Raw genomic sequence first — 13847 nt, forward strand, 5'->3', positions numbered from 1 at the left:
ACAGGCTGGGGGGGGTGAGCCCAATCTTTCAGGCTCACTCTGAGAAGGGGTGAACCAGGCAAGGCCAGATCACTTAGGGGTACAGTGTCAGTACTCCCATCTGGGAATTTAACATGAGCGTAGTTGGGGTTGGTATGCAGTAGCCGAACTGGTTGGACTAGGGGGTCTGTTTTACACGCCCGAGCATGGTTCTTCAGCAGCACGGTTCCAGGCTCAGGTAAACAGACTGGCCAGTCCATCACAGTTCCTGATTTCCTAGGAAAGGCAAACATACGTTCATGAGGTGTTTGATTTGTTGCAGTACACAAAAAGACCGAATAGAATGTAGTGCCTCAGGCAGCACCTCCTGTCACCGGGTAACAGGGTAACCATGTGTTTTGTAAGCAAGATTAACAGTCTTCCAGACTGTAGCATTAGTCCTTTTGACCTGCCCATTGCCCTGCGGGTTGTAGCTCATGGTATGGCTGGTGGCAATCCCCTTCCATAGCAGGGCTCGCTGCAGTTCAGCGCTCATGAACGCTGAGCCCCTAATGGTATGAATGTAATTGGGAAAATCTAAAATGCTGAAAATTCTGTCAAGTGACTTAATGACAGACGCTGACGAGACATCAGGGTATCGCAAAGGGAAACCTGGAATATTCGTCAATTACAGTAAGGAAATATAAATTTTTGTTGTTGGAAGGTAATGGTCCTTTAAAATCTAAGCTAATCCTCTCAAAAGGTCAGGTTGCCTTTAGGAGAGTGGCCTCCAGAGCTTTGAAGTATTGCGGTTTGCATTCTACGTAAACGGTACAGCTTTTAGTCAGTTTCCTGACTTTTTCCAAAGGGTAAGGAAGGTTGTTAGCCCTTATGTAGTGGAAGAACCTCATGACTCCTGGGTGGCACAATCTGCTATGGATCTCTTTTAGCCACTCCAGCTGAGCACCAGCAGCAGTTCGTGACAATGCATCAGAGGGATCATTTAACCTGCCCGGTCTGTACTGGATCTCATAATTATAAGTTGAGAGTTCTATTCGCCAGCGTGCCATCTTATCATTCTTGATTTTACTTTTGTGTTTAGTACTGAACAAGTAGGCTACAGATTTCTGATCAGTGACAAGAGTAAGTTTTCTGTCGGCTAGAAAGTGTCTCCAGTAGTGAACAGCTTCAATAATAGCCTGGGCTTCTTTTTCAATGGCAGAATGTTTAAGTTCAGGTCCACGTAATGTGTGGGAGAAGAATTCCACAGGTCTGCCCTTTTGATTGAGGGTTCCTGCCAAGCCAAAATTTGAGGCATCAGTTTCCTCTTGGAATGGGACATCCTCGTTAATGGATAAAAATGCAGCTTTGGCAATATCAGCTTTAATTCTCTCAAACTCCTTCAAGGCCATTGGAGAGAGAGGAAGAGATTTACTGTGTCTAACAGAGGGCGTGCCTTCGTGGCATAGTCCCAAACCCATTAGCAGTAGTAGGAACAGAATCCCATACACCTTTTAAGGGCTTTTGCTGAGTGTGGGAGTGGTAACTTCTTAAGGGGGGGGCCTTTCTTTCCGGGCCGGGGCGGATTTTGCCATTGCGGACAATATAGCCCAGAATGGGTAGCTCTGTTGCGTTGAACACACATTTGCCCTCGTTAAATGTAAGGTTGAGTTTTTTAGCTGTTGCTAAACATTTCTTTAAGTTGTTGTCGTGCTCAGCCTGTGTTTTCCCACAGATAGTGATATAATCCAGATAGGGAAACATACCCTGTAACTCATATGTCCTAACAATTTTATCCATTTCCCTCTGAAACACGGACACACCATTAGTGACCCCAAAAGGTATCCTTTTCAACTGGCATAACCCCCCAACAGCCTCAAAAGCCATATAGGTGGGGGGGCATGGCAAGATGACGTAGGGAGCGGACGTGCATTCCCGGTCTCCCCCAGGCAGTTATATAAATGCCCGTTTTAAGAATATTTCTTTTCTGTTAAAAGTCTTTGTTTTGTTTATCAATTGTTTTTAGTTTAAAATGGCAACAAAGATTAAGGAAAATAGAGTTCATATACAGAACAAAACTACACTCTCCGACTTTGGAAGAAACTCGGCCTACTTGCCCAGACAGAACCACGGAGTCCAAGGCTGGAATTTTCTTAAGAACGGAGCTCATTAATTGGACTGTCGGATAAGTTGGTCTTGGACACCCCTCTGAAAGATGGTGATGAATATTGATTTGAAATGTTTTATGAAGATAAATTGCAGTAATTGGCATTGGTTGCCCTTGAGTTTTAAAAATCCAGATAAAATTAAAGTTTATTAGTGATTTTTTTTGGATGGAATATCGGAAGGATGAATTTATTATCTATAAATACAGAACAAAATTACATTCTTTGACTTTGGAAGAAATTTGACCTATTTGCCCAGACAGAGCCGGAGTTGGTGCTGGAATTTTCTCAAGAATAGCACTTATTAAAGTTGATTTCGGACTCCTTTTTGAAAGATGGCGACGAATGTTGATTTGAAATATTTGAAATATTTTCTGAAGATAAACATATATATGGAATTCCTTGACCTGCAATAAGGTTTATCAGTGATTTTTTTTTTTTGGATAGAATATTGGAAGAGTGAATTTATTATCTGTGAGTATGCATACATTGCAAAAAGATTTTAATAGTTTTGAAAAGGTTTTTTTTAAACTAAACAACAAGATCAGTTTAATATTGAGAAAATTGGAAAAAACGGAAACTTTATTATTAAATTTGGAAATTCAGTAGAAAGAAGCTATGAACAAGATTGATGATTTATAAAATTAAAGTCGAAGGAGCAATGTCCAAGAAAAGTTAAAAATTTTGAATAAGTTTTTCTTGAAAATAAACAATAATTTCAACTTAACATTGAGAAGATTGACAAAGTGGAAAATTTGGTATTAAATTGGGAAACACAGAAGAAAGAACTTATGAATAACATTGATGCTTTAGAAGATCAAGACCGAAGGAATTATGTTCAAGAAAATTTTAAAAGATTTGAAAAAAACTTTTTTTGAAAGTAAGCTACAAATTCAACTTGAGACTGAGAAGAATGGAAGATTCGGTGTTGAACTGGGATGTTCAGAGGTGTTTTAATTCAGTGGATGAAATTCAGGAAGACTTGAAAAAAAAAATTTAAAAAAAAACTTTTATTGATTGTAAACAATGTTTAATTCAGTGTTGGGAGGGTGGAAAGGGTGCAAAATTTAATATCAAGTTTGGATTTTCAAAAAAAGAGTTTATGAATAAGATTGGTTAAATTGATGGACCAGGGTTTTATGGATATAAGAAATGATGATTTTTCGGTTTATATGTGTATTTTGTCTGCCTGGGTGGGGGGAAGGGGTGGTACTTCTGCTCCTGAAAGTCATAGGCCACTTGTGGTTTATACCACACCCATTTGGGTTTTTGGGAATTAACCACCACAAGGTGGTTTCCTAAGGGGTTAGGGGAGGTGGGGGGGGTGAAAATTTGAAAATTATTTAGTATCTATTATGTAATACTATACTAAGTCAATTTGAAATGAATGTATGGAGATACTATAAATAAATTTCGAAAAAAAAAAGCCATATAGGTTAGTTCCCTTTTCTTAATGGGGATTTGGTGATAAGCTGTTTTGAGGTCGATAGTGGAGTACACTTTGTATTGCGCTATCTGATTAATCATTTCACTGATGCGTGGCAGTGGGTAGGCATCCAGGTTCGTGTAGCGGTTGATTGTCTGGCTGTAGTCAATAGCCAGTCATCTCTTAATGTGATTTTTCACAACTACCACTTGGGTCTGCCATGGACTCTTACTAGGTTCAATTACTCCCTTTTCAAGCAGCCTCTGGGTCTCCGCTTTGATAAATTCACGATCCTCTTTGCTGTAAGAACGGCTCTTAGTGGCAATCAGCTGACACTCAGGGGATAAATCACTGAAAAGGGAAGGAGCTTTGATTTTTAATGCGGACAGACTGCAGTAACTAGCATGGGGGGATGGTAAATGTGGGTAGTGGACCACCAAAATTTAACACTACACTGTTCATCTGAGATTGAACATCTAACCCCAGTACCACAGGGGCGCAGAGCTCCGGCATAATAAAGAGCCACACTTCAGCCAGGCAATGTCCCTGCAAATTTAAAGTAACTTTACACTTGTCCTGTACAGTTTTTGTAAGTTTACTTCAAGCCATTGATATCTTTCGGTTCGCTGGATATCTCCGCAAATTTAAGGCTCTGGCAACTTTCTCGTGGATGTAGCTGTCTGTACTCTCCGAGTCTATTAGACAGACAATCAAGAGTCTCACCATTCACCTCCCCCTTCATAGTCGACCGTTCCAGTCCGTAACATCCCACAAGCTTTACAGTCAATTGAGCTATCACGGAGATCTCACCTCACCGTCACTTGAAGTCAATTCAGCCTGCTCGTCTGAAGATTCCTCCTTTTCACAGTTGTCTTCCATTCCTGTAGCTCCAGTACACATTTTCTTGGTGATTCTCTTCTTCTTATCTGTGGGAGTATTTTTTGCCTTGCATGCTTTAGCGAAGAGGCCGAGTTTCCCACAGTAGCTGCCGGTAGCAAATTGAGCTGGGCACTTCTGTCTGGGGTGCCAGGTCTTATCACAGAAGTAGCATTTTTCAGGAGTTTGCCTTTTTCTTTCCTTCGGGGTTCCAGCACTCCTGGATGTTTCCTTTTCGGTTTCTAGCATTTCACTGGACCGCATGGCACTTCTCAGCATTTTGGCTAGAGTGACTGCCCGGTCGTAGGTTAAGGGCTCCATCTCCAGCAGCCTCTGTCGGATGTAACTGGAGCCAATCCATTGACAAAAGCACCCAGCTTCAAGGTATTGCGGCGTTGTTGCACATTGACTGCCCTGACGTCACATTCATATGCCAGCGAGTCAAGGGTCAGTGCATAGGCAGCATCACTTTCCCCGGGTTTCTGGCGTCTAGTCAGCCACTGGTGTTGAGCAAGCACCACATTCCATGGTGCTGCATCGTAAGCAGTCAGACATTCCCGGGCTATAGCCAGAGTGGTAGCTCCTTGCGTTATGGTGAAAGGGACCTCACCCAGCAGAGAGTTCAGGTAGCCCCACTGTATTGCCTCATTGACCACATTGTTTTGAGCCATGTAATAATCGAAACAAGAAAATTTCTCTGGCCCTCAGGGCAGAATGGTCGATTATCAGCCACTGTGGCTTGAATGCTGCATCCATATCTGCTATTAAAATTGAAGTGCCAGTTAATGAAGACAAAGACAATGTGGTCAGACAATAATCATGGCTTTTATTAGCAGAAACTCATGGTACAATAATGAAAGACAATAGATGCATACACAGTTATACCCAAGGGGTGTGTCCTTAACAGTAGAGATAATGCTCAGCTAATATTAGTACAGCAAGGCTCGCCAGAGGGGAGACAGGCAGCTTGGCAGACATTCACCACACTGGTGACATATGTAACAGGTTTAGAATGTGTTGTCAGCATAAACTGGATGAATGACAGCAATGTATATTGTAGATGGGGCACGCAGACATGGTGTGCTGGAAGTGAAAGGAATCAATACCAAGATAATGCCACTGAAAATCTCTTGAAAATCTTGAACACTGATGCCCTGCAAGTCTGGGTACTCAACCCTGTGCTACACTCCCAATACATTCATGACCAAACACTGCCTAACTTCATTTGCAAGTTTGTGGATAGCACCACTGTCATAGGGTGGGTCTCAGACAACAAGGAGATGGAGAATAGGAAAGTAGTAGAGAGTCTAGTCAAGCTAACAACCTCTCCCTCAATGACGGCAAATTATGGTGCTGGCCATTGATTTCAGGAAAAGGAGAGGACAAACATCCCTGTAGACATCATTGGCACTAAGGTGGAGAGCTTAAAGTCCTTCGGAGTGTACATCACCAACAACCTCTCTGAATCTAACCATGTTGACGTTACAACCAAGAAAGCACACCAGAAATTCTCCTTTCTTAGAGACCGAAGGAAGTTTGGCATGTCTCAGAGTCTCTTACCAACTTTTAAAAGTGTACCATTGATAGCATTCTGTCTGGATGCATCACAGCCTGGTTTGTGAACTGTTTTGTCCAAGACCAAAAGAAACTAGAGTGGTCAATGCATCCTGTGCTCTGTGGTTAGTAAGTAATTACTTAAGGTGGCATATGAGTGGGGGGAAAAAAAAGGGTTGAGAACCACTCACTTTCTCAGGAGAGCTGCTGAATTGTTAAATGACTCATTCCACTTTGATTATATTCTCTTCTGCCCCTTATGCAGGAAAATACATACTTAAGAATAAAACCTTCAGATTCAAAGATAGTTCCTTTCCTGGTGTTATGAGAGACTTAACTGGATCTCTCACTTGGAAAACATAATGCCTTTTCACTGTATTTTATAACTATACTTTTCTCTATTCCCTGTACTATGTTTTTGTTCCTTGCTCCATACCCTGCACTGTTTAATGTCTGTTACACTCTCATCTTATTTATGTTCTTACTTTTTTTGGACTACATGCTACATGTGTAGAATTGCTTGTATTGCACACAAAAAAATTCTCATTCTCTTTTGCTACATGTGACAATTTTTCTTGCCGTTATTATGGTTTGACCAGGAAGCACAGCAAAGCTGCAGCATCATTGATCCAATGACTCAAGTTCAATCTTGACTCGTTCTGTCTGTGTGGAATTTGTTCATTCTTAGTGCGAAAGATGGTCATTCCTTGGAGGGTGTCCAAACAAATTCCTGTAGCGATGTTTTGGGCTGGGAAGATTGAGCTCCAACTTTTGTGTGTTTCTCGACAATGTGCGCTTACTTCATTCGTATCACGACTTCTTGATCAAATGCTAATTTAATGCTGAGGACAAGTCTCGTCCCATCTCTGAAAGTGTTGATGGAGTCTGCAAATAACTCATCCCGGCAACACTGAAACCTGAAGTATGACGGATTCTGCAGCTGAGTGGTCCTGGCAACACTTAAATCCAGAGAAAACTGTCCATTATTCCTACTTGCCACTCGGAGCTCCCTTCACAACACTAGCCACCTACTGAGTGCAAGGGGTCAGCTAGTCTTCCTCTCCACATCTTGAGATATAAAGAACAGGTGAGGAGTATAAATAGCAAATAGAAGTGGAGAACCATAGAATTGGTGTCAGGGTCTGGGATATTTCAGATCAAGTTCAAGACAATCTTAGGTGGGAGTGTGATCAGCCAGATGTTATGGTCCATGTAGGACATGGGTAGGAAGGGTTAGGCACTAGGATGAAGAAGAGAACCTCCGGAGCATTGATCTCAGGATTGCTTCCCATGCTGAAGAGTTTATAAATAGGAGGATAAGACAGCTTAACATATGACTGGAATCATGGTGTAGGAGGGAGGGCTTCAAGATTCTAGATCAGTGGGCTATGTTCCAGGGACAGATTCCAGGGACTGGACAGATTGCATCTGAACTGGAAGGGGATTAATATTCAGGAAGGTGTGTTAGTCTTGTCTCAATAGGTTTAAACTAGATTTGCAGAGGGAGAGGAACCAGCATGTTAGAGCAATTCTCTTTTCTTTGGCTTGGCTTCGCGGACGAAGATTTATGGAGTGGGTAAAAGTCCACGTCAGCTGCAGGCTCGTTTGTGGCTGACAAGTCCAATGCGGGACAGGCAGACACGGTTGCAGCGGCTGCAGGGGAAAATTGGTGGGTTGGGGTTGGGTGTTGGGTTTTTCCTCCTTTGTCTTTTGTCAGTGAGGTGGGCTCTGCGGTCTTCTTCAAAGGAGGTTGCTGCCCGCCAAACTGTGAGGTGCCAAGATGCACGGTTGGAGGTGAGATCAGCCCACTGGCGGTGGTCAATGGGGCAGGCACCAAGAGATTTCTTTAAGCAGTCCTTGTACCACTTCTTTGGTGCACCTCTGACACGATGGCCAGTGGAGAGCTCGCCATATAACACGATCTTGGGAAGGCGATGGTCCTCCATTCTGGAGACGTGACCCACCCAGCGCAGCTGGATCTTCAGCAGCGCTGAATGTGCTGTCGACCTCTGCCATCTTGAGTACTTCGACGTTAGGGATGAAAGCGCTCCAATGGATGTTGAGGATGGAGCGGAGACAACGCTGGTGGAAGCGTTCTAGGAGCCGTAGGTGATGCCGGTAGAGGACCCATGATTCGGAGCCGAACAGGAGTGTGGGTATGACACAAAGATAGAGCAGTTAGTGAGAAGAATAAAGGACTGCGTGTATAGACAGAAATCAAAGGTTTGTATGAGATAGAAATTTTCTCAGCTGTATTTATTTTAATGCGAGGAGTATTGTTAGAAAGGTATGGATTGACACGTGGGATTACGACATTATTGCTATTAGTAAGACTTGGTTGCAGGACTGGCAGCTTAATGCTCCGGGGTTCTGTTGCATCCCTGTATGATAGAGGGGGAGGGATGAAAGGTGGAGGAGTGGCATTGCTAGTCAGAAGCAATATCTCAGCTGTGCAATTTCAGGATAGCCAGAGGGTTTGTCTACAGAGGATAGAGTTGAGGAACAAGAAAGGTGAGACCACACTGATAGGGTTGTATTATAGATCACTCAATAGTCAGAAAGAATTGGAGGAGCAACTATGTAGAAAGATAGCAGTCCAATGCAAGAAGAAGAAAGTTGTAATAGTAGGAGATTTTAAACTTTCCAAATATTGAGTGGGACTTCATACTATAAAAGGGCTGGATGGCTTAGAGTTTGTGAAATGTGTTCAATGAAATTTTATAAATCAATATATAAAGGTACCAATGCGCGAGGATGCAATACTTTATCTCTTATTAGGAAACAAGACAGGTCAGATGGCAGATGTATGTGTAAGTGAACATTTTGGGTCCAGTGACCATAATGCCATTAGCTTCAAGTAGTTGATGGAAAAGGATAAGTCTGGTCCTTGTGTTGAAATTCTAAATTATATGAAGGGAAAATTTGTGGAAATGAAAAAGGATCTAGGGAGAGTGAATTGGGATATATTGTTTTCTGGCAAGGGTGTGTTAAATAAGTGGATGGCCTTCAAAGACAAAATTTTGGGAGTGCAGGGTTTGCATTTTCCTGTAATGATTAAAGGCAAAGTTAACAGGCATAGGGAACCCAGGTTTTCAAGGGATATTGGTGATCTAGTTAAGAAGAAGATGGAGGCATGTAGCAAGTATAGGCAACAAGGAGCTAATGAGGTATTTGAAGAGTACAGAAAATGCAAGAAAATACTCAAGGAGGAAATTAGGAAGGCAAAAAAGGTTTTTGAAAATAATGTGAAGGTAAACTCAAAGGGTTTCTATAAATATATTAAGAGCAAGAGGAAAGTAAGGGACAAAAATTGGTCCCCTAGAGGACAGAGTGGTCCACTATGTGTGGAGTTTCAAGTAATGGGGAGATATTGAACCTCTAGTGTAGAAATTGTAGGGGCCCTGTCAGATATATTCAAAATGTCCTTAGCCAAGAGAGAGGTGCCAGAGGATTGGAGAGTAGTCCATGTTGCCCTGATGTTTTAAAAAGGCTCCAGAAATAAACCAGGCAATTATAGGCTGGAGTGCCAGATGTCAGTAGTAGATGAATTATTGGAAGGAGTTCTAAGAGGCAGGATATATAGGTATTTGGACAGTCGTGGGCTGATTGAGGACAGTCAGCATGGTTTTATGCATGGTAGGTTGTGATTAATGAACCTTAAGAGTTTTTCAAGGAGGTTACTAAGAAAGTAGATGAAGGATGTTGTCTACATGGTGTACATAGACTTTAGTAAAGCCTTTGACAAGATCCCACATGGGAGGTTAGTTCAAAAGGTTAAGATGCTTGGTATCCATGGAGAGGTTACAAACTGGATTCACAATTGGCTGTGTGGAAGAAAATAGAGTAATAGTGGATGGCTACTTCTCAGACTGGAGACCTGTGATTAGTGGTGTGCCTCAGGGATCTCTGTTGGAACCATTGCTGTTTGTTGTCTATATCAATAAACTGGATGAAAATGTGTTAAATTGGTTCAGCAAGTTTGCTGAGGACACAAAGACAGGTGTTGTGGACAGTGAGGAAGATTTTTAAAACTTGCAGAGGGATCTGAATCAACTGGGAGAATGCGCCAAAAAAAAAGCAGATGGAGTTTCATGCAGATAAATGTGCAGTGATGCATTTTGGAAGGCAAACCAAGGTAGGACATACACAGTAAACAGTAGGGCACTGAGGAGTGAGAGTAGCAGAGAGATCTGGAAATACACATACATTGTTCAAGGAAGGTGGCATCGCAGGTGGACAGGGTTGTAAAGAAAGCCTTTGGCATCTTAGCCTTTATAAATCCAACTATTGAGTATCAGAGTTGGGATGTTATGTTGAAGTTGTGTGAGAGGTCAAATTTGAATATGGTGTACAGAAGGATATCAATAAGACAGAGAGTGCAGGACAAGATTTACTAGGAATGTTGCTGGGTCTTCAAGAGTGGAGTTACAGGTTAGGACTTTTATTCCTTGGAGTGAAGAAGAACAAGGCGAGATTTGATAGAGGTTTACAAGATTATGAGGGGTATGGACAGTATGGATGTGAGTAGACTTTTTTCACCTTCACTCCCCAATCTGCACTGACACTCTCATTTCCATTACCCTGCAAAGCTAGTTTAAACCTCCTGCAGCAGCACTGGCAAACCTTCCTGCAAGGATATTAGTCCCCCTCCTGTTCAGAGGTAATCTGACCCATTAGAACAGGTCCTACCTTCCCAATGATACCGAAACCTGAAGCCCTCCCTCTTGCACCATCACTTTAACCATGTGATAAGCTGCATTATCCTCCTATTTCTAACCTCACTGGCACGTGGCACAGGTAGCAATCCTGAGTTCACAACCTTGGAGGTCCCGTCCTTCAATTTAGTGCCTAATTCCCTGAAATCTCTTTGCAGGACCTCATCACCCTTCAACCCCCATCATTGGTCCCTACATGGACCATGACATTTGGCTGCTCATCCTCCCTCCTGAGAATGCTGTAAACTCAATCTGTGATATCTCAAACCTAGCACAACATGGGCAACACACAATCCAGGATTCTCTATCCCTTCCTCAGAACAATCTGTCCCCCGAACTACAGAATCCCAAATCATTGCAGTTCACCTCTTCTCCCTTCTTCACCGTGAGACCAGACTCCGTGACAGAGACCTGATTGCCCCATGACTTTACCAGGACATCTCTGGACTGTTACTGAAAGAGGACCACGGGACTCGAGGAGCCAGCTTGAGGTGGGTGGCTTTAAAAAGCTATTGGAGGGCAAGTTAAGGGTTAAACAGAATGGTGACTGATGGGAGGAATCATTAAGATAAGGGCAGTGACAAATAAAAAGAGGGGTAGCACAGTGAAAGAGTGGCTCAGCGAAGTGGAACTGAGAGGCTTTGGCTCAGACAGTGTTGTCTCCAAGATTGGTGTCACCCAGTGTGGTAACCCATGGTGTAACCCCTACCCCTCTCATGAATTTCTCCAGTCCTAGACAGAATCCTTAATTTTTTTTTTAAATGTTGATGCTGCTCATAAATAGTAATTCCTGTATATCACTGAATGTAATGGTAATGGTAGTGAGATAAATAACAAGTAAATTTAAATTACAATATCATATGCACAGCCTAAATGAATTTACATTTACATAACTTCACATGGTTAAAAGTGAAAAAAGTCACTAAGAAAGCAATAGAATTTGAAATAAAAATGTTTAAATACTACTTCATTCTCAAAAAAAATATTGATTATAGGTTCATATATACTAATTACCACAATATTATAGCTAAAACTCCAGAAAATTTGACAAAAGCAGTGACTATAAAGACACCAGCAGCATCGAAAACAACAGTGCGAGCTTGTAGCACGTACAGATGAAACCATGTGATTCAAAGCATCATTGGATAATATTGACAGCTTTTACCAGAGCGTATTAGAAGGTTCAAAAAGTAAATTCGAATAGAATTTTAGCCTTGCACCTGTAAGCTGGTCTTACAAAAAAATGTTTTTTTGTTATTAATAACTAGCTATAGGAATATTTTTATTAAAAATAATACATTTCTGCTGAAACACTGCACAATTTTTAAAAAAATACACAGTCATTTTGGTGTCACCATCTCTGATCGTGTCACCCATTGTGGTCCGCACCACCACCCCCCCGCACCCCCCTAGTGGACTCAAGGCTTCGGTGAGAAGAGGCTGAGGATAAGCTTGATTCGAGTAAGATCTTTGAATTTAAATTAGGAAGAATTAATGGACACGGCATCTAGGGCAGTGGAATGCTGCGATTGCAGGAGTGGGAAATCTGGGACAGCACAATTGTCCCTGATGACTCTACCTGCCAGAGGTGCATCCAGCTGCAACTCCTGGAAGACCAAGTTAAGGAGCTGGATGAACATTTGGAAGGCAGAGACGGTGATAGAGATGAGTTTCAGGGAGACAGTTACTCCTAAAAGTCAGGTGACAGGTAACTGGGTAACTGTTAGGAGAGGGAAGGTGAAGGGGCAGACAGTGCAGAGCATTGGAGGGTTTAAACTAATTTGGCAGGGGGTAGGAATCAGAATATGAATGCAGAGATTAGGGCAGAAGGTCATTAGCATGATGCTACGTGTTCCGAGTTTGTTAAGAAAGACAGGCATAAATGTAACCAGTTAGTGGGTTTGAAATGTGATTATTTCAACACTAGGAGTATTAGGAATATAGGGGATGAATTTAGAGTATGGATCAATACATGGAACTACACTGTTGTAGCTGTTACAGAAATTGCTGAAAGAAGGGCAGGATTGGCTGATGCAAACACCAGGGTTTAGGTGTTTTAAAAGGAATAGGGTGGGAGATAGGAGTGGGGGTAGGGGGGGTGGAATAGCATTACCGGTCAGGGATAGTATCACAGCTATAGAAAGGGAGGATGCTGCAGAGGGAGTATCCACTGAGATGGTATGGGTGGAAGTCAGAAATGTGCTCTGCTATTCACTGTGCTGTGAATAGTCTATAAGCCCCCAAATAGCCCTTAGGACAGATTTTGGAAAAGTGCAGTTCAGGAAATATAGGATTGTAGTTGTGGGTGATTTCAACTTCCCCAATATTGACTGGCACCCAATGACTGCAAGAGGGAAAGATGGGGATGAATTTGTCAGGTGTGTTCAAGAAGGTTTCCTGACACAATATGTGGACTGGCTGACGAGATGATAAGCCATACTGGATCTAGTTCTGGGTAATGAACCTGGTCAGTTGGTGAATCTCTTGGGAACATTTTGCTGAGAGTATCACTATTCCCTTAGCTTCAGCATAGCTATGGAAAAGGATATAAACAAACAAAAAGGGAAAGTGCTTAATTGGGGAAGAGCTCATTAAGAATGGATAAGGCAGCAGCTAACAAGAGTAAATTGGAAACAGATGTTCAAAGGTGAAAGCAGGAGGAAGTTTAGTGGCCACTTGCTTTTGGTTCAGGATGGATAGATTTGTCCTATTGGGACAAGTAAAGATGATAGGAAAATGGAACTGTGGTTGATGTAACTGGTGATGCAACTAGTCAAAAGGAAGCTTATGTTAGATATAGGAAGTGGTGATGAGAAGTGTATGATAGCCAGGAAGGAGCTTAAGAAAGGACGGGACAGCTTGAAGGGGCTTAAGAAGGCATTGGCAAGTAGGATTAAGGAAAACCCCAAGGGGTTCTATGCAAATGTGAAGAACCGAAGGATGACGAGAATGAAGGTGGGGCCGCTAAAGGATTAGGGAGACACCATGTGCCTGGAGGAAGAGGAGGTCGGGGCAGTCCTAATGAATACTTTGCTTTAGTATTCACAAGAGAAAAGGACCTTGATCAGGCCGAGATCAGAATAGAACGGGCTTGTGGACAATGTGGAGATTAAGAAGAGGAAATGTTGAAATCACTTAAAAACATCAAGATTA

The sequence above is a fragment of the Narcine bancroftii genome, chromosome 4, assembly GCF_036971445.1.
Source record: "Narcine bancroftii isolate sNarBan1 chromosome 4, sNarBan1.hap1, whole genome shotgun sequence".
In the NCBI taxonomy this organism is placed as follows: Eukaryota; Metazoa; Chordata; class Chondrichthyes; order Torpediniformes; family Narcinidae; genus Narcine; species Narcine bancroftii.